Here is a 22740-nt window from a genome sequence, read left to right as displayed (position 1 = left end):
CAAGATCACCACATAGTGTCCTTTGTCCTAGTAGTCACAACTGTGTAGCTGCTATGCTGAAACCACCATAAATATAGCTGTTCCTCATTAATCAGTAGGAACATCTGCAACAATTACTCAGGCAGAGGATAATGATTTAGCAGCTGTGCATGCTAGAATAAGGCTTGTATAAGATTTAGGAAGCTAGGGATAACACACATATCATTCTGACAAAAGCTCCAGCATATATAATTTATGACTTTTTTCCATTTATGAATAAATACAAATTATTGCCAGTGAAGACATAAAACAAAGTGTATTGCATTGAGCAATGTTCATATCTGTTAATATTTGTGAGCATTTTGTTAATCAATATAACAACTGCACCTACAAAAACATTTTTTTTTTGTAGTTTCTCTGGAAGTTTCTCATTTGTCTATAAATTCACATTTACTAAAGGGATATTTTTAAAATAATGTCACTTCCGTGCATTTAAATGTTTTAATAGGTTCTACTTCTCATTTAGTTTTTATGTCATTGTGGCTGAGAACAAAGTTTTAGAAGTCAGATTAGAACACCATGCTCAGACTTAGCCACTGTGACAAACTATGTGACTTTCCTTGAGACTTTTTCATCTCTATCAAGCCCCTACCTTTTTTCTGATCTTCCATTACTAATAACACTATTTAAGTATTTTAACTGTCCACTCTTTTCATCTGTAAATCAAAACCCTTCCCAACCCCACGATAACTCCTCCTCCATCAATCTCTAACCCTTCACAGGTGAACTGCTTGAGTTGTTGGCATTCATCGCCTCATATTTCTTGCCTTGCATCTAGTTCCCCAATTATTCCAAACTAATTTTTGTCCCAACTACATGACTGTGGTTTTGAGATTTGAGCTTTCTATTGTAAGTTTTCATTTAGCAGCATTTGGCAAATGTTAACTTTCATGAACCTGTCAGAATTTCTCCATAAATCCCAAGTATACATTTCAGATCCAGTTAGTGCTTTCCCATCCCAAAGGCAATCTCAGGACAATAGTTTCCTCCCTGATGTGTCTTGGTCTTCTGTACTCCCACGGCTCCATCTCCTGTCTCTGCATTCTTCCAGATTTCTTTACTTTGCTCTCCACATTGTATTCAATGTGCATTCAACAATGGCTTCAATTTAATGATCTCATAATGAAAATTCCTAAGAGCTGTATCACCAAGTTAATCTCCATTACCCCATTCAGGCCGCTGTACATTGTGATCTAAATTGCAAGTGTTACTACTTCTATACTTTAACTCCAGAAGTTATTCAACATAGGGATGTTCAGTCTTTTATTTCTTTTTTCTTACTTCTGTCTCTTTCTTGTTCCTCTTCCAGTGCATGTTCATTTTCCCTCTGCACAGCTACTTAGATTATTGTACTAACTCCATTACATAAATCATTGATTATATTTGCCTGGCTAAATCCTGATCCACCTACTCTGTGTCTGAGTGAAGGCAGATGAATATGCCTTTGGAGAACTAGGCTGTGAATAGAGATACAATTTTACATTTACAAAAAGTAACTTTTTGTAGGGCTATAAATATACCTATTGCATTAACTTTCCACTTTCCTTGGAAAATATTTTTATATTTCCTCGCTAATAAAACATCCATAAATTCCTAACTCCTTTACATTCATGGCTTGTTTTTAGTTTGCTGAGAAGAGTCAAAAGATAATTTCTGTGGGTCCCTCAATCCATTCTTCCCTCTAAAACTGCAGTAGTGAATCAAATATTCCTATTATTCATGATTACATGTCCGTCTTTGTTTCTGAATTCAGCAGATCTAATTTTATATAGGACCCATCCCATTTTAAGTGCTCAAGGATAGTAATTGTTCTCCCACTTTTGTTCTTTATATATTTTCTTTGCACATTAACTAACAGTTTTAGTCTGTTCTTTATTGATACTAATATCTCCCTCCAAGCATTTCATCATCTTCTTTACTACATTTTAAAGCAAAGTTTCCCCCAAATTATATGTATTGTTTTCTCCATCACTCCTTGTCTTTATTTTAATGTCCTCCCCAAAAGGCTTCCACGACTAGCCTACATGCATCCAAGCATCATGGTCAATTGATACACATCAATTGATAGTGATGTTCTCTTTGCTTAACTTTAGTGACAGCTGGGTTTTCTTCTTGCTTATAAGACAAGTGTTTGAATTAGTAAAATATATCCTTTCCTTAGGCAGACTAAGGACTAAGCCTCAACTAAGGACTTATGACTTGGTAGGAAACATTAGAATCCAGCCCCTATGTTGCCCTCCAGAGTTGCATCCTTTCATTAGATTCAAACTTGCCCAACTAAACCAGGAGGCCCTGAAGATAACACAATCTCTTAGTTCTTCTTTCTCCTGGCCTGTTGCTATCTCACTTTCCTAATTTCTAAATGTCAGAATGACACCAGGGCTCTAGTTTTGAAGGTTCTCTTTTGCTAGTTATGGTAATCTCTTAGATTAAATAGCACATGTTAGTTTGGATTTTGCAGGTATCTCAAAGGCTTGTGTGCTAGAGGTTAGGTTGCCAGATGACACCCTCAACCACTGTGCAAGGTGATAGATATGTCAGAAGGTCAGGTCCAGTGGAAAGAAATTATATAATGTATGAGTGTCCTTGAAGAGAATATTGGGAGCCTACCCTCCTCTCTTTGTCTTCTTGCTTCCTGAGTGCCATGAAATGAAGTGGCCTTCTCTTTCATACACTCCTGTCACCATGATATACTGTGCTGCAATAGCCCCAAAGAAATGTGGCCAGAGCCAGGGATTTAGCTCAGTGGTTCTAGCACCTGCCTCACAAGTGCAAGGTCCCAAGTTCAATCCCTGGTACAAAAACTAAACTAAAAAATAAAAAGAAAGAAATGTAGCCAAGTGAACATAAACTGGTATCTTTGGAACTGTGAACCAAAATATATATTATTCATTTGAAGTTGATTATCCTAAGTATTTTGTCACAAGGACAGAAAACTGACTAACATGCCACCTGTGTTAGTCACTTTGTAAATTCTGGGACAAAATACTGGACATCCACAACTCAAAAGAGGAGAGACTTATTTTGGCTCATGGTTACAGACCATGTTCTGTTGGCTCCATGGTGGAAAAGGCATGGCTGAGGAACATAGGGGAAGGAAGCTGCCCATATCACGAATGTCAGGAAGCAGAGAGTAACTGGGGAGAAAGAAATACCCTTCAGATCATGCCACAGTGAGTCATTTCCTACTAGGCCTCTCCACTTACCAGCAAGTCAGCTATAGTGTTGCTATGAACCACTCACCTTCCAAAAGCCCAATCTTTGAACACACGAGGCTTTTGGAGGCCATTCCAGATCTAATCCTTAACAATATCTATATGTTGATAGCTACCAAAATACATATCTCTTACCCAGACAACTATTTTACCTGAAATTTAGGATTTATCTGCATCTATCTAAGTGAACTCTTGATTAATAAGTAGATTGAACACTACATCACAAATACATTATACTCAAAACCAATTCCTTGTTTTTTTTCCCCAAATCTTCTCCTCATTCATCTTCTTCATCTTAACGTTTGAGAATCCAAGACTTTCATTTGCTCAGGACAAAAGCTTGCAAACATCCTTGTCTTCTTATTTCATACCATAAATCTAAACTCTCAGCAAACCTGTGGACTTTAACATCAATAAACACATTAATCCCTTCTTCACTGGTAACATACTGATCTAAGTCATCATTCTGTTCCAGACAAGAGACTATTATAATAACCCCCTATCTTCTTTTACCTTTTCTGTTCTTAGCACATAAAAAGACACAAAACAGAATGACCTTTTAATGTAAGTCAACACTTTGTTGCTTTATTTGAATATTTTCCACTGATTCATCCTCTCACATAGAGTAAACTTCAGACATTGCCATAGTTCACAATGTTATATATATATATCTATTAATTATCCCTGCTGCTCTAACTCTGTTAGGACCTTTACTATTTCTCAAACATAATATGCAGGGCTGGACCTCAGGATTTTGGCACTAGCTATTCTCTGTCTGGAACACTTCTTACAGGTGTCAAAATGGTTCCATACCACACTTATTTCAAATAAATCTCTTTAAATAACACCTCACAATCTTCCTAGTCAATAAGCATATAGTTCTTTTCATTGCATTCAATCTGTGTTTTCCTTACTCATGTTTATATTTGCAGAACAGAAAACAGTGCCTGAAGCACCAAGGACATTCAATAAACCCTTGTAAAAAGAAGGATGAAATGAAGTTAGTCAGTAGTAAAGCCTCAAATGAAGTTAGTCAGTAGTAAAGCCTCATCCTTTCCAATATTTTCTCCATTGCACAACATTGCTCTCAAATGAATAGATCAGTGGCAGTTACATTAATCTGATCATTTTCTATAAAAATTGACAGAATTGTATTCACTTATAAGAAAGAGCTCTGATTACAAATGTCAGTGAGCATTGGCCACATTATATAATTTTTGCTAAGATTTTTCTGCTCAATAAAGTTCCAATACTATATACATTTTCTCAAAATTAGCTTTGAAAATTATATCCATTCAGTTTGCTAATATTTTAAATGACAAATGTAATGTTCCTCTATCATTGGATGTAACATGCAATTCAATCAAATTCTGTGTAAGCATTCGGAGAGAACTGGTATAAAATAAAGCTTGTCTTTATAAATAATATAATCCCACTGTAGCCAAAAATTCATTATTAATTGCATGCTAATACTGACAACAAATTATACATATTTGTTATGTTTTGCCATTAGGCAAATCCTTTTTTCTTTCTTTGTGATTCTCTGTATTGTTCAGGAACAGTGAAGAATAGTGTGGATCAAGAAAGGGCAAAGAAAAAAGAAAAGTGAGAGAATAGTATTTATCAAATTGTTCCCCCAAAACATTGTTTTATATGACCACAAAATCATTTTCTACAAAATACCCTGGGAATTATACTAAAATGTTTTCTGTTTCAATAAGCTTTATCCAATAATTATATGCACTTTCCAGAGGACTCAACCATCTTAGACTTCTTATATACTTGGCCAGCAAAATGTATTTAGAATGTAAACAATTTATTTCAGAATTGGCAGTTCTAGTTTTATGGTAATTCTTGAGAAGGTAATAAAGAAAATCATGCATGGAACTTGTAGAACACCATAAAATACAGCCCATATATAAAGAATATGATTGAAAAGAGCATAAAAAGCCTTTTTTCTCAATCAAAATTAAGCAGTTAATTTGCATTGGTAAATGTTTATTATTCAAAAATATTTTATAATTTTATCTGTATACAAAGAAAGTATGCATGCTTATGGATATCATTATTATCAGTCTTAAAGATCTAGTTACAAATATCATGCTATATTCTATTTAATTGTGTCCACACATAAGTATATATTTACTGAACATAAACAGAAGAGCAAATTTATAAAATAAATGACTCCATATTATAATGAATAATTATAGTACTGAAAATTAAGTATTTTTGAGGGAAAGCTTTACATTAGCTTATATAAGCAGTCACCAAATATTAATAAGTATAAAACTACACTATCATTCACAAGAATACCAGTGTAAAATCATAAAGGTACATAGGGGCCAGGGATTTAGCTCAGTGGTTTTGCTGCCTGCTGCACAAGCACAAGGACCTGAGTTCAATCCCTGGTACCAAAAAATAAATAAATAAATAAATAAATAAATAAATAAATAATAAAAGGTACATAAAGTTCATCATAGCTCTAGAATTATCTTGTTCATTGCTTGATTTCACTAACATTCATTATTTACATATTCTTTTTTAGCCTTAAATTTTAAGTTTATTTACTTTTAAAAGTTTACTTTTTAATTATAAATTTCTAAATCATTTTACATATATTTATGAGATACAAAATGAGGTTTTAAAATAACATAGATTAATTAAATCAAGCTAATTAATGTATCAACTTGTTCCAATAATATTTAATTTTTGTAGAGAGAACATTTGAAATTTACTTTGTAATTTTCAAATCTACAGTATATTCTTATTTACTATATTAAGAGAATCTGAGTGTGGTAGTACAAGTCTATAATTCCATCATTCTGAGAGACTGAGGCATGAGAGTTACAGCCTGGGAAACTCAATGACTAAAAGGACTGTCTCACAATTTAAAAAAGAAATAAAAAGGAATGGGGATGTAACTCAGTGCAAAGGCCCTGGTACAATCACCAGTAACAGAAAAATAAAAGAAGAAAGAACATAAAATTTAAGAGTTTAATTATTTTTAAAATGTACAAAGCAATGGTACTAAGGATATTTACATTATTGTGCAACCAGTATCGTAAGCCTCTTATCCTGGAAAACTGAACCTCTATGAGCACTAAATCACTACATTTTACCCTGAGTGCCTAGTAACTACCACTGAATTTTTTATCTCAATGTTTTTGACCAGATCTCATATAGTATCATCACTTTGTGACCATCTTGCTTCATTTAGCATATGTGATGTTGTAGTACATGTGAGACTTTTTATTGTAATACATTGCTGAATTTCTTTTTTAAGGCAGAATAATATCTATATTCTATCTCTATCACCATAATATCTATTGATAGATATATCTATCATAATATATATCAATAGATATATCTATTGATAGATATATCTATCATAATATATATCAATAGATATATCTATTGATAGATATCTATCTATCTTTATCTCTACATCTATCTATCTATTACATTTGTTTATTTACTCATTTTTTCAGAGACACCTGGCTTGTTTTACTACTTGGCTCTTGTGAATAATGTTTCTATGAATATAGGAGTACAACTATCTTTTCAAGACCTTGATTTTTATTAATTTTAGTATATTCTCAAAATTGGAAATGTTGGTTCATAAGGTTATCCTATTTTAATTTTTTGAGCAAATGCCATACTGTTCTTTCTAGCATCTCCACCTTTTTACATTTCTATAAATATAGCCAGTTTCATTTTTTTCCCCAACATTACCAACACTTCTTATTTCACTGATTTTTTTTGTTTGTTTTTTATAGTAGCTACACTAATGGATGTAGGCTGTTGTCTCATTGTGTTTTTTTATTATTCCTTTTCATAAATTTCTTTTATTAGTAGGATTTTAAAGCATAGGCTATTTGAAATAATCTTGTTAAGGATAAAGGACATGGCAAAAAGAAGCAGCAGTAGAATGGTATTTCTGGACAGAGAGGTAATAAAAATAATATAGGGGGATTTAGCCCAGGGGATTTAGCTCAGAAGTGCCGTCGCCTGCCTCAAAGTGCAAGGTCCTGAGTTCGTTCCCCCGTACCAAAATAAATAAATAAATATTTACCATAATAAGTATTAAGGAGTTATAGTATTATGAACCATGATTATGTAATCATATTATAGCCTTTAAGAAATACAGAACAGGAAAATTATGAAATAATTTCCAGTTCTCTCTGTGGTAGATTAACTAATGGACAACTTGGAACACTCAGCTGAACTGAATCAGCATGGTTTGGGTGTGGAAGATCCACCTGAGAATTACTGCCAGCAGCATGAAAAGAGAACTGGAGGGGAAGATTGGGGGCTGTTGATATTCTAAGAGATGCTTGCTGTGATTGGTTGGTTCTGATGTGAACTTGGCTATTCTTGTCAGAGGAGGAACTTGGGGCCTCACTATCACTGGGAATGGCTGCTGTTCTCATGAGAGGGGCTCTGATCTTCACCGTGAGCATCACTTCCAGGCTCCAGTATAGATCACTCAACCTGGTGGCACAAACCCTTCACCCTACCAGAGCAGGTTTTCTAGCTTCCACCACTGGCCTCTGGGCCTTCCTGGTATAGATTCTCGATATGGACAAGCATGAGCTATTGCTGTGGGCTCTAGACCACTGGCTGGACTCTTGGAGGACATTGCTTTGCACTCTAGGCCTTCAGGTGGACTTGTGTGGGACATTGCCTTGGGATCCAGGTCCTTGGCTGGATTCTTTGGGTCTCTAGTGTGGAGCTAGATCTCTTGCACTCCTCTGCATTTGACTTTTGGGGTAACTATTATAAAATAATCCTGTAAGTTATGTGTCCTGTATTAAATTTATTCCCTTGCAAAACTCTGACTACAACATTTTCTTTACCAAAATGAAAAAATAGATATGATTTACAATATATCTTCTAGACTAATTCTACCCAAAAAATAACCACTGAATATCTCTTTTGCACCAGGTGTACTAGTATCACCAAAGCATAGAATGATAGCTTCCTCTAGAACATATAGTGATTATTCGTTCCTTTTTTGTTGTACTGATCTCTTCCCAAGTGTATCACATTCCTCTTGCCTTGTGTTGCTCTATAGCTTAATAGAATATAGTACTATTTTAACAACAAATGAGTCTCTACCTCTAAACTTGATTAAAGTGAATTTGGAATAACAAATCTCCATCTACTCCAGAGAAGGAACTCCTTTGTACCACAGTAAAGTGCTTATGTTGATGATTTACTGTCCTGTTAGGGGTTTTCTCCATGTTTACAGTTTACAACAATTCTTTTTAAACCTAAGCTCATTCTGTTCTGCATAGCAGGTTTCTGCCCATTTGTCATGTGTTCAAACTATGAAAATAGAAAGGATATTTCATTGTGCAGGCTTCATGAGAGGAGCAATGTCTTGCTTCGGACATGAGCTGAGAATGTGGTTTTCTGCTGAACAGAATGTCATCCATTGCTATGGCATTTTGGATGATGCCACCTATGTCTTGAGAACAGGGTTCAACAGTGGTTCTATTTGTTATTTGGGTTCTATCTTTACATATGCTATGGTGGCAAACTTTAAAGATAAGAACCAGTGATTATAGCCATCATATGTTTTATTTATTATAATTATTTTCTTGAAATATGCATTATCTTGAATAAAAATACCAGCTCTGATCAGGCTATGTTAAAGAACTTTTTGTTGCTATGACTAAAAACCTGAGAAAAACAGCTCAAAGGCGGAAAGGTTTATTTTAGTTCATGGTTCTATTGATTTTAGTCCATGATGATTTGTCTCCATTGCTTTTGGGCTTATGATGGAGCAGAATGTGTGTGTGTGTGTGTACACATGCACGCATGCATGTAGAAGTGCTCATCTCATGGCATGTGGAAAGCCCAAAAGGAAGGAAAAGAATCTTAGAGAGGAAGGAATCTGGAACCACATCACATCTTCATGATCTATTCCCTTTATGTAGGCCCCATTTTCTGTTTACATCATCTCCCCAAAATGCCATCCTGTTATGATCTTATTAAGTTAGAGCAATTGTGATCCAGTCATTCCCAAATACTCATCAGCAACCAAACTTTCAATACAATTAGCCTTCGGAGGTGAACATATTGAACCCAAATATAACAAAAACTTATTCATCTGAGGACCAGTAAGTAAGTACAACCTGCAAGATAATGAAGAAAAGATCTTTGTTCAAGTCCCCACGCATAAGCAAATTAACAGATAATGAAATATTGAGATCAAAAAGGAAGACTATGATATTTTGGAATCAGGAAATGCCACAGTTCTAACTTTTTCATTAAAGCTAAAAAAAAGTTACGTGAATTCATAACATTTCCAAAAAATGCCAAATAGGGAGCCTCTACAGTGCTTTAAATTCTAAAAGAAAAGAAGGATTTAGAGGCTAGTAAGGGGAAATAATAGGAGGCTCTCTATTTTTGCCTTATAGTTTGTTCTTTTATTTTTCTGTGAACTGTGAAACTGACAAAGAAGCATTTTGAAATGGCTTTAGAAATCACCAGAAGATTATAAACACCTAGGCCAAGGTGAATGTTTAATTGGAAATGCATAGCAAAGAGACTGAAAATGTTTAGATTTTAAATAAATTATTGATATTCAATTTAAAAAATGTCTTTTTGTAGAGCTTGTAATAATATTTTCTAAAATTATACTAATAAAATATTTATGATATATCAAAAATTACTCTTATGAGTTTTAAATTTTAGATCCAATTTGTAAATTCATGGTCCCTTGTAAATTATAGTAATCCAATCCTGAAGTCACTCAGCTAACATTTATCAGATGTGTATAAATGCTTAATCCTGAACAAGGGATCAGGGAATATGCGGCCAGCATCCTAGTGAAAGAGTAGGAAAAAATAACAATTTGGTAAATTGTGTTTACTACAAAAAATGTGTTTTATAATAAACAAGAAAAAAAACAACGATAAAAATTAACACAAATGTTGATGTAGATTACTGGGGAGGCTTAAGGTACATGGGATTGTTACAGAATTCCTTTTTTGGGAAAAACAGTATTTGTTCTAAATCCTAAAGTATTAAAAATTCCTTTTACCCGTGAAGTAGCTCAGGGGCAGAGATGGTCAGTAATGGGTGCTCTTAGCATTTTACAGGATTAGTTCTAGCATGAATTAAAATGTTGGGGCAAAAAAAAATCAGCCTTTTCTAGGAAAAGAAGAAACTCAAATTTGCTGACATTTCATCGTCACCGAAAGAAATTGTGATGAGGCTACAGAGAAAATTATGGTTCACATTGGAATCTAACATGGCTTCATAAGAGATCTAAATATCAGCTTAACAGTATCGTAAGCTACTGGTTTTCAGTTAAAGTGATTCAATCAAATGAGAGCGTTATAAAATTAACTGGACATGTCCCTCAGATTGGCTATTTGGATTTATACCTTCTTATCAATTCTGACTTTGTTTGGTCCAGATCTGAGAGTAGAATCTAGAGTCATGTGTCTAGGGTGTCAGTCATTCCCAAAGCCACCACATCATTGCTTGATATTTCCTAAATCACTTGAAAGTACTTGAAAGAATGAAAGAGTTATATAATGCCTTTGTAATATCCATAAAATGTGCTGTACTTTCATTTCATTTACATCAATCTAGATAGAAAATACTGAAATTCATATGTAGAATTAAATTTACATAGATAACTATCCATTTGTGTCAGGAAATAGACTGATGGTTTAGATACATAAGTAAAACAAGAAAACAGCTTGCATGATAAAAATGCTATTTAGACCAAAATCCTCATTTTAAATTTCTATTTTGAGCTTTGTGTCCTTCAATGTGATCAGCATAAGGACCAGGTAAAGTTCCAGTAAATTTCAAACACTGGAATGCTGTAACAAGTTAAATGTAAACATACAATTATTTTTAATTCATTTTAATAGATCTACTGAACCATTCATAACTACAACTCTCTAGTAGAATTTCTTTCTAGTAACTAATTTAAATTGATTCACATTGCTATCTCAATTATATACCTAAGTATGAAAATGTATCCTTGCTGAAATAAAACCTATTCTCAGTTTTTAAGCAATATAGACATATATAGCCCAAAATTATCTACTCTTTACATATATGAAATTATTTTTTCTGTGTCTTCCATGTCTTCTATTTCATTATGTATTATTTCATGCTTTGAAATACTTCAATAACCACAAATTGTTTTCCTTTTATTTCTCTAATATCATTTAGAGTGGAGACTATATACTTTTGAGGTTTTCCAATTTTTCCTTTTTAAAAAACATCTGAAACAATCATCTTTTGAAGATTTCAGAAGAAATACAAAACTTATGCTGTTTAATTTATTCGCTTTCCTTCCTGCTAGTTCAATATAATATTCTGACATTTCACCCTCCTTGTACCACAGTGCCTGCACCAATGAAATGAAAGTATCAAAATACAACTCTTTTATTAATGGGCAACTGTACTAGCCAACTTTCCCATTGCTGAACATGATACCTGACCCCAACTACTTAAAGGAGAGATTTAATTTGTCTCACTGTTTCGTGGGATTCAGTCCATAATTGATTGGCTCCAAGGCAGAAACATCATGATAGAAGGGCATAGCTCAACAACTCCATTTAGTTCATGGCGACAAAGAAGCAGAGCAAGGAAACAGTGCTTTTTGAGGAAGGGACAAGGAACCAGGTAAAACACTCAATGCCACACCTTCATGAAGCACTCAGATACACCCAAAAGTGTATTCTATCAATCTCCCTGGAACTTCCCATGACAATCAAGTTGACACAATCAAGCTTTAACTGTGGAAATAATCTGTAGCCATGAAAATATTTTAGAAAATGACACAATGGTGGTGAGAAGAGGAAGAAGAAAAGAAATGGTAAGGAAAAGAAATTCTAATCACCAATGAACCCAATGAAAGACTGTAAGTCTTAGAAGATTTTCAGTGGTATATAAGTCTGTGTGATCTGAGTCTTCCCAGGATAAAATGGAAAGCTTGTTCTTGGAAATAAATTACTTATTGTAAATTTGCTTTTCCTATTAAAATGTCAGGGCACTTAAAAATATCTGAGCAATTTTCTAGTAACTATAGAGGCATCAACAACTTTATGAAGTGTTCAGTTGAGTTTATTTCAGTCTCAGAAGGTACTTTAAAATCAATCTTATTTAATTTGCTGGGATATCTTTAATTAAACTACTCATGTGGATCATCAGTTATGGATTTCCACTCAATTTTACACATGAGCTGACTGAGGCTCAATAAATTAAATAATGTGTGCAACTTAAAAGGTGAGTTAATGATGCAGCTCAAGGTAGATAATACCACCTTTGTCTCCCTTTTAACCATTACCTTCTTACTGTTAAACAACTTTGTTTTGTCACTGGATGGAGAATTACACATTTATAACCCAGATACATTAATAAACAATACTCAAGATGCTTATAAATGGATTTAAAAAAGAAATATTCAGGATAGAATATGACAAGCGAAGCTACATTTTTATAAGTATTCAACAATGAAAAATAATCTTCAACATTTATTCTTTCCTATTTCCCTCCTTCATTATATTATTATTACACATGGCTTTTTGAGGTCCTGTCTTTCCTATGACCACTTCTCTTTAAATTTTCTACTTGTATCCACTTTATGTAGCCTCATTTATTTATTCATTAATTCAGTTATTTAACTGTACTGGAACAGTTTTAGATCCTGGTTTCCAAACATAAATAAAACAGGATCTCTTTCCTCAAAAATGATTACAGTCTGAAAAGGAGAGACAGAATCAATTAAACAAACCAGTGTCTTACAGGAGGAACAATAAATATTTCTACAAAACAAAACAGGGAAAGTATGAAGTAGCGAGTCAAGAAAACACTGTAAAAAGAATGATTAAGACTATGCAAATGGGCTTTGGTTTTACTTAACAGTTATTTAAAATCATCAGTAATAGCACTAAACAAGCTAGATAAAATTGTAAGAGTAGTCATAGTTATTGCATGGCTTATCAGCACCAAACAGATTCTGCTGTCTGACCCTAAGCAATTGGTACAACAAATGTTACCATGTGGTTTTTAAAGAAAATCCAAGGAAATACATCAGTACATTCACCTTGTTTTATTTTAATTTTCCCTTCATTTACCAGGCGCTGCTATTGTATACAAAAGGCAATAGTTTTTGTTATCTAGATGTAGAGTACTCTGAAAAAAAATAAACTTAAAAGCATAAGATTTTATTGAGCAGATCTCAGTCATCCCTGTGGAAATAAAGGGAGAAATTTCATAAAACTTTAACACCTGGAATTACCTTAAGTTCAGATAGTTTCAAGAACATTTGGTCAAAAATACTTCTTGGATATTAAGAACTGTTAATTGTGATTCAGTAGTTATTTGCAGGACAGCTGGGATTTATCAAGAATGTTGAGGTACAAGAGTTAAAGGCTAACATAATGAGTAAGAAGCACTTTCAAAGACTAAGGATGTATGAGTCTTAAATGGAAAAATTTCAGTCATTCAGACACATATAGACCTACCATATCCTCCAAGCTCAATTCTTTTTTGTATGAGAGAGGAGAAATCTTTATTCTGAGAGTATTGCACACAGTCATTAATGACTTGTCCTAAGCCAGTGGTGGACCTATGTATGGCATGTGTGCCATAGCAGGCTGTTTGTATCACTGAAAGTGCTAAAAGGTTCGCCATCATGGTCCTAAGCCATTGGATTTCCTTACTTCCTACAGGGAAAAACTGCACCCAACTTGAATTTTCATTAGCATTTGAGGCCCAAAAAGTTTGGGCAGCAGCAATTTTCAGCACTCTTTGAAATGCTGTGCACCAAATTTGTAACTTCTTGGGACTTTGAGATAAACCTTAATTTCATCAGCATTGTGCTTACCCCATAAAAGGCTATCCAAGCTTGACTAAAGAAAGATGTAGATGCAACATTTTCATTGAAAATCATTTACCAATTCTATATATGCTTTATCCTACTAAAAAGAACTATGTAATTTTTATTTATTTTATTTCTTATTTATTTTTTTGTACTGGGGATCAGACTTGAGTCCTTGTGCTTGTGAGGCAGGTGACTGAACCACTGAGCTAAATCCCCATCCCCTATAATTTTTAAAAAATTGAAATATTATTCTGGGAATAATAAAAAGACACACACAGGTACTACAGAGAAGCAAAAAGAGATAGAGACAAAGCGAAAGATAGATAGGTATCAGACTCTCTCTTGAATCCTGGACCAAACATTGTTATTGCGATGTCAAGAAAATGTGATCATACACCACCTGGCCCTTCTATTCCTGGATTCAAGCCTGTAGCATGTGATATTGATCATTGCCTCAAACACCACACCATCCACTATCTTTAAATGTGAAACAAAAAAGAAAGAAATCTGAAACAAGGAGGTGGATCTATCACAGAGAAAAATACATGTAATTATTTGAGATGTATTAAAAATGTCCAATTAGGGCCAATTTTAAATATATTCAGTTTGAAAGAAATATCCTTTAATTTTTGTGACTCAGCCCTATGACCAATTGTAAGAAATAAGCTGATATGATAAATTATGGTGGCTATAAATCAAGTGAGATATAATGGAGCATTGGATACTGTAATACACAGAGAAAAGATTAGTTAAATCACTCTCAACCACATACTATTCAACATTATGGTTCTTCTTTTGGAGGTACTATGACTAAGAAACTTTCCTAGTGAATGAATGACACATTATTGAGCAAATAAATCACACTGTGCTGATATTCGTTAGGAAAAAATATATGTATTTTAAAATGTCAAATAAATATACATGTAGATTTAGAGAAGAACACAGTTTATTCAAAAAGATTATTACAGCACAGGGAAAAGGACTATTTGCAATAGTAAAATGGAGGCTTTTGAAAGGGAGAGCACTCTCTAACCATAAATCTGCAAATGTATCAAAAGTTTAGTAGAAAAGAAATTTTATGAAATAAACCAGGAAAAAATATAAATGTGGAGGACTGGAATCAGGAAGTGGTTTGCTCTTGAGTCAGTCTAATTTAGAAAGTGTGATTGTTAGTCTTGGTTGGTAACTTGATTGGACAGAGAAATGCCTAACTCTGGTGAATCACACTTCTGGGAGTGACTGTGAGGATGTTTCCAGGGATGACTGGCATGTGGGCCAATGTACTGAGTGGGAAAGACCCACCCTTAATGTGATGAGCATTGTTCAATAGGCTGTTGGTCACCATGGAACAAAAAGTGGAAGAAGGGAAGCTCATAGGTGTGTGTATGTGGAGGCATGCTCTGAGCAGGTAAGGTGTTTTTGTTTTGTTTTGTTTTGTTTTTTTCATGATTCTACCATTATGGGGAACATCAGACTCCACATTCTTTAGCTCTTGAACAAGGACTTGTGCTGCTGACTCTCCAAGGGTTTCTAAGCCTTTGGTATTTGGCTATGGCTGCATTTTTCAGTCTTGTTCTGAAGTTTCCATAATCTTGCATTAAGCATCTATTATTTTCCTTGGCCCTTCACCCTGCAAAGGGCCACTGTGGGGTTACCAACCCTCTGCTTAGGTAAGCCAGTCTATTAAATGCTTTCTTATCATTTTATATAGATATAAAGGTGCTGTTCCTCCAATATGGAAAGGGATAAAGGTGTGTGAGCTAACCCTGGCTGAAGGTAGGCCAGAGCTCATGGGGTAGAAGTGGAGAAGCTGATTTAAAGTTTGGTCAAATTGGAAGGTATTTGGTCAACTTATATCAACAATTCTGGTAATCACGTATGAAGATGAGAATGGGAATTTGGAAGGTTGCTGTCTATATCTGGCTTGTCATCTATAAGCATGGTAGTTATCCAGGAGTTTAACCTAATCAGTTGGGAAGATTGTTCTTCGCTGTAAATCTTTTCTTTCACACAAAGAATGGGTGGATTTCTTCATTCCTGTTCCATTTCTGTTTTTCAGGACCACAGGGCTCAGGTAAAATTGAACAGTGTCAAAACTCATTAAACTTTTTCTTCTTGTGGAAAGCAACACTCTGCTTTTCTTCGAGATCATTTTAATGAATAGATTTTGTGGCAGTTTCCAGGAGCAGAGGATACAGTGCAACTAAGGAATTCATTATTCTCTACTAGGAAAAAAATGGTGCTCCAATCTGAATGTTCCACTACAACCAGGATGCTTGGATATTTGTTTAAGTAGATTCAATTCTAAAACAGGAATACTTCTTTATAAAGTTAAAGAAATTTAAAGAGATCGGTATTCATATCAATATTTATCATTTCTGTTGATGTTTAAAAACCACTGCAGCACATCTCACAAACAGGGTCTATCAACTACCTACATTCATGGCCACCTGCTTATGTGGCATGACACCTTCACCTAGGAGTTCTGCCACTTTTTTCAGAAAGATATGTGAGTATATGGTGAGATCAATCATATTACAAGAGAAAAACATGGATTCCATGGACCTAGCTGTTTGTGTTTTGCTTTTGTTTCTTTCATTTTTTTCTATTAAATTTTTCACTTTGGCATGTCTTTTTCAGGATGAAAGGAAAGGGCGTGCTGAATGTACCTTCAAATAACATGGCAAAAGAGGAAACCTAGATAAAGCAAAATAATATCTAAATTTTAAAAATTTCAATGTATAACATTACAGCTATCATTTTTAAGTGGGAAAGCTATTATCATTGTTATCATTTTATGTAACAAATAACATTTTAAAAATTACCCAAAGAACAATTATTACAGTATAGAAGAAGCAGCATCCATTGAGGGCTCCAAGATGTACCCTAAGATCAGGTCACAACAGAGGGACATAAGTTTTTGCAAGAGAGAAATGGACCAAGAGATGGAAGGAGAGGGAAGAGAGGGGGGAAGAAGAACTAAGATTTTTCTGTACATGTGGCAACTCCAAATAATGAATATAGTCTTTAGGTACTACAGACATGTATTAATTAAAATAAAAATTAAAAAATATAACATGGCAAAAGAAGATGGTAGAATCACCAACCACCAGAATGTATCCTGAATGGGATGGTGAGTAAGTGAAATACAAAATAAAAGAAAGCTAGAATAAGAAGGAAAACCACACATAAGCTCAGGTTCCTGCCCAGCACAGGTCTGGAGACACAATTTTTCACAGCATGGCAGAGCCATATGATTTTCCTGCCAGGAAGTGACCCACAATCTGTAACAATACCAAACAGACACACAAACTACTGGTATGGATCTTAGAGTTTGGAGAATAAGCCACTGTGTGCAACACACAAAAATTACAGGGAAAGAAGGCAGTAGGATGGCTGCAGCTGAACATTCACCTGGGCACAATTACCTCCCAGCCCCGGTGAAATTCTATGGCTTCCTCGACAGGACACTGACTACAATCCATGATAATAACAGCAGATTTCTGGCTCATGCGCATGGAGATCAACCCAGTCCCAGAGATCCAGCTACCCAATGGAATACAAAAACCTTTCAGGAGAGGGCATGGAGTTAGCCATAGTTGGCCAGTAACCATTGCCTCAATGAGAGATAGAGATACTGGGAGATACCAGAGCTAAAGAAAAATTCAAACACCTGGAGAAATTAAGACCTATGAGCAATAGAGGTGGACAGAAATAGCCTGTACTGAGGAAACTCTTTCCTAACTTCCAAAAGCCACTGGTGTGAGAAAGATGGGAGGAGTTGTTTTAATATTCATGGCTAGCAGAGAAACCTGAGGTGAAATTCACTGAATGGAGCAGACTAAACACCTCACCAAGGATCTGAGAAAAACAGAGGCTTCAAAATACAGGGGGCTAAAAACAGCAGGACTGGAACTGGGAGGAAAGTTGGCTCTCCCTCCAGACAGGCTGGATGATCTCTTGGAAATATCAGACTCCTTCACTTCAAAAGTGTGTGGGAGCACACATATGATTACAGCTGTGGGCAAGAATTAATGTTTTAACTTCTACAGCAATTTAAATTGTCCTATTGGTTTCTCCCTCACTAAGGGTCACTCTCCGATGAAATGAAATGAAATAAACACTATCAAATTTATTCTATAAAGCTAACATTACCTTTATGCCAAAACCCGAAAAGTCTTAACAACAACAAAAAAATAAAATTACAGAAAAATAACCTTGAAAAAAACTAAGGAAAGTGGCATGATATAAAATTAACAGGCAAAAATCATTACCATTTTTATACACTAATAATGAAATCACTGAAAAAGAAAGCAGAAAACAATTCTATGCACAATAGCTTCAAAAATTAAATACCAAAGAATCAACCTAATCAAGAAAGAGAAAGACATATAATGTATAATTAAAACTATAGTATTTTGAAGAAAGAGGTTAAAGAGGCTACTATAAAGTGGAAAAATATTCCTACTCCTGAATAAGCAGAAATACTGTCATCAAATTCCATATTATCAAAGCAATTTACAGATTCAAAGCAATTTCTATCATAATAGAGACAGCATTGTTCATGGAACTAGAAAAACAATCCTAAAATTTATATGGATCCAGAAGAGACTCTGAATAGCAAAAGCAACCATAGAAAAAAAGAGAAAAGTGGAAGACACTAGAATAGAAAATAAGTCATATTAGAATATTAGAATAGAGAATAAGTCATATTAGAATAAGTCATATTAGAAAGCTATAGCAATAAAAACAGCATGGCCCTAAAACAAAATAGACGTGTGAATGAATGAAATAGAATAGAAGACACAGAAATAACCTCGTACACCTTTAGGCTTCTGACAAGGAGGTTAACAACATTTGCTGGAAAAGAGATAGTCTCCTCAACATTTGGTGCTGGGAAAAGGTCATTCACCCTCAGAAAAATGAAAGTAGATTTATCTCTATACTTCTGTAATAAAATCAATTCAAAATAGATCAAAGTCTCAGACATAAAATAAAAACATTGAAGTTGCTAAAAAATAAAATAAGAAAAACTCTTTAAGCCAAAGGCATAGGCAAGAATTTCTTGGAGTGAACTCCATTTCCATAAGAAGTAATACCAAAATCAACGTGTGGGATTATATCACTTTAAAAACTTCTTCATAACAAAGGAAACAATAAACAAAGGGAAGAGACAACCTACAAATGGGAAAAAGTTTTGCCAACTTCCCTTCTGATAAAGACACATAAGAACTCAAAAAAATTAAACCCCAAAGAAACAATTGAATGAATCAAAAGTGGGCAAATGATATGCATAGACACTTTTCCAAAAAGGAAGTACAAGTAGCCATAAATACATGAAACAATGTTTAGTATCTTTAGCCTTTAGGGAAATGTGAATCAAAACAACTCTGAAATTCTTTCTCAGGTCGGAAAGGCTCTAATCAAGAACACAACAATAAATGAGAAGTGCTGGAGAAAATGCAGAGAAAAAGAAACATTTCTACATTGTTGGTGATCACGTAAACTAGTATCATCATTATGTGGAACAATATGAAAACTCTTTTAAAGACTCTGAATAGAAATTCCATTTGTTCCAGCTATACCTTTTCAAGGTATTTTACCCAAAGAGTTAACTATATCATATTACATCGATACCTACTTAGCTATGTATATGCCAGCATGATTCATAATGGACACAACTAAGATGCTCATCAACAGATGAATGGAGGGCCGGGGGTTTAGCTCAGTGGTTTTGCCGCCTTTGCGCAAGCATAGGGACTGGAGTTTGATCCCGGCTACCAAAAGAAACAAAAAAGTAGGGCCTTGGTGGTTGCCTTGTCCTTTTCCACCCCCTCAAATCTTTATTCACCTGTGACCAGAAAGAATGTAGGACGCCCTCAAGATAGACTGGCAGTCAGATCATAAACTGTAACTCATCTATAAAGATGCCAAGGCGCCAGAACTTAGAATAGTAACCATGTTCGGTTTCAGACTAAAAGCCTTGTGTTCCAGTGGGAAGAACCCGGGCTGGAAGGTTTTGTGATGATTCACCCATACCCTGGCCACACAGAGCAGTTACTAGAATCAGCTCGTTCCAGCTCTGCTACTAAAAAACTTATGACTTTAGATGAGTCACTTGGCCACTCCAGAACTCGGTTTCTTCATCTGTCAAAGAACATTAGTCTCACAGAATTCCTGTAGAAATGAATGAAATTTTTCGTAAATGTGAAAATCTTTTTAAAAGCAAAATACTGCTGTACAATAAAAAATAAAAACAGATGAATGGATAAAGAGAATATGGTATATATACACAATGGAGAATTATTTAGCCAAAAGAAGGATGAATTAAAGTCATTGGTAGGAAAATGGATATTGAGACCATAATGTTAAGTGAAATAAATCAGACATATAAGGTTAAATACTTCATGGTTTCACTTATAGGAGAAACCCAAAATATGAATAATAGGAAGGAAATAGGGAGGCAAACTCCTTGGAGATGAAGCAAGCATCACAGGAAGGGGATTAAAGATGATCAAGATATAATATAGACAATACTTTTTATATATATAGTAATTCTCCAAAATGAGTGTAATTATTATATATTGCAAACATATACCAATAAAAATGTTTACCCAGAGAAATTGTAATAAATCTTGGTCAGCTGAGGATTTCCTTTACAGGTAGTTCTGCAATTGGAGTTTAGACAATTAAAGAAAGTATCGGTGTACTTATTAGACAACATAACCCAAATCATTCTTTAAATCAACTGAAACACCTTGCATGGTATTATTATCTGATCCTACATTAATAGAGCAATAGGTTTGAATTCCATCATGACCTTCTTATTATAATTTTGACTTGTCAATTTTTTTCAGGATAGTAATAATATATAATATAATAATAATAACTAGTGATACCAAATTTTTAGATATAGAAAAGGCAAATTCCTCTGAATAGAGCAAAGACATGAAGAGATTTTGTGAAGAAACATTGTATTAAATGATAGACTTTTGATGTAATGTTAGGACCTGTTGGAGTTGTCATCAGTATTAAGTCATCACTACCTACCTGCTTGAAATTTTAGAACCAATAGTTTGTTTCCAGGCATCTGGTTAAATCAAAATTAAGCTTTTACCAAGTAAGTGCAACAGATAGTAAGGACATTTTTAATAGAACTACAATAATTATTAACCTTGATTTTATTTTGGATATAAAAGGAAGAGAAAAATTGGCAGCAGAAGATTTGGGCTGGCCATTGTGTCTCATATTTGTGATATCTATGTAGCAGGGTGGTTATTATACAATCATGCAGAAAACAGTGTATCTTCTTTAAGATCATCACAGATTTTTGAGTCTCAAGTGGTCACACCCAGAGGCAATTATTCACTCGTCTTATCCATTTACTGTGTGTCTTGAGAGGGTAGAATTGTGTTTATTTCACATCACTTGTATGTCTCAGCCACACATATCCAAAGAAACAGTGGCTGACAATAATGGAACATTTATGAACCTGTATTTTCCCAATGGTGTAAAGTTTAAGGTAATTTACTATCAGCACACCTAACTTATTTTGAATGTAAACTTCACAAATAGCTTATCAATTTATTATTGTGCGGGCTCATGTTACACTTACTTTTAGTAAAGCTATTATATAATCAGTTACATAGATGAAGAACTACAGAATAGATGATCTGAAATCACTTCATTAATATATGAAGTAAATTAAGTGAAATGCATTCTTTTCATTTTATGTGATTCATGCAAATATGAAAACAACTAAAGATCATAAAAAGAAAATAGGCAGAGCTTTTATTCAGAATTTTCTACATCAAGAGAATTAACCACCAATATTTCTATTTCACAGAGACTAAAAGAGAAATGGAGAAGTGGAAAAGCCTCATAGTGAAAAATAAATAAAACTGTGTCATCTGCTATGCTTGGCTTATAGTTTTTCATGAAAGCTACATAAATGAATTAATGAAAGCAAAACCTTAGAAGACTATAAGATGCGTGTGTTATGTAAAGATTTTTATATAAAAATATACAAACTCCAGTAATGTAGTGCAAATTTTAAAAAATGAACAGGGGCCTAGAAGCCTGAATAATACTAGCATGAATCACTAAGGCAGTACTGTTTCAAATTATGTATAATATCACATATATATCCAGCAACCATACTCTTGGGTTTATACTTCAGAAAAACACGTGCTCAGGTCATAAAAAATCATGTATGAAAACATTACTTCTAACATTGTTTTTAGTATTAGAGAAATCTGAGAGATGAACATCAGAAGGTAAAGTAATATATAAAATTCAATGAGGGCCAGAGATTTAGCTCAGTGGCACCGCACCTGCCTCACAAGCCCAAGGTCCTGAGTTCAAGCCCAGGTACCGAAAAAAGAAAAAAATGCAATGGTTATGTATTATAGACACAAAGCAAAATTGAAAATTGAGGAAAATATAGAAAGAGAAAGAAAAAGAAAATAAATGATAGGTATGACATAATGTAAATTATATATATTAAATTATCATGCATAACTCCTAAAATAATATTTTAAGGATACATACATATTATGGCTACACTTAAATTATGCTTGTATTTTCTACAATGTGAACAGCAATGCCAGTCCTGAGCATGGAGGC

This window comes from Heterocephalus glaber, unplaced genomic scaffold (genome assembly GCF_053883595.1).
Source record: "Heterocephalus glaber isolate CG9 unplaced genomic scaffold, H.glaber_assembly_v1.0 deba00000546, whole genome shotgun sequence".
NCBI classification, from domain to species: domain Eukaryota; kingdom Metazoa; phylum Chordata; class Mammalia; order Rodentia; family Bathyergidae; genus Heterocephalus; species Heterocephalus glaber.
The sequence above is the reverse complement of the archived record's forward strand: the minus strand, read 5'-3'. Positions refer to the sequence as shown.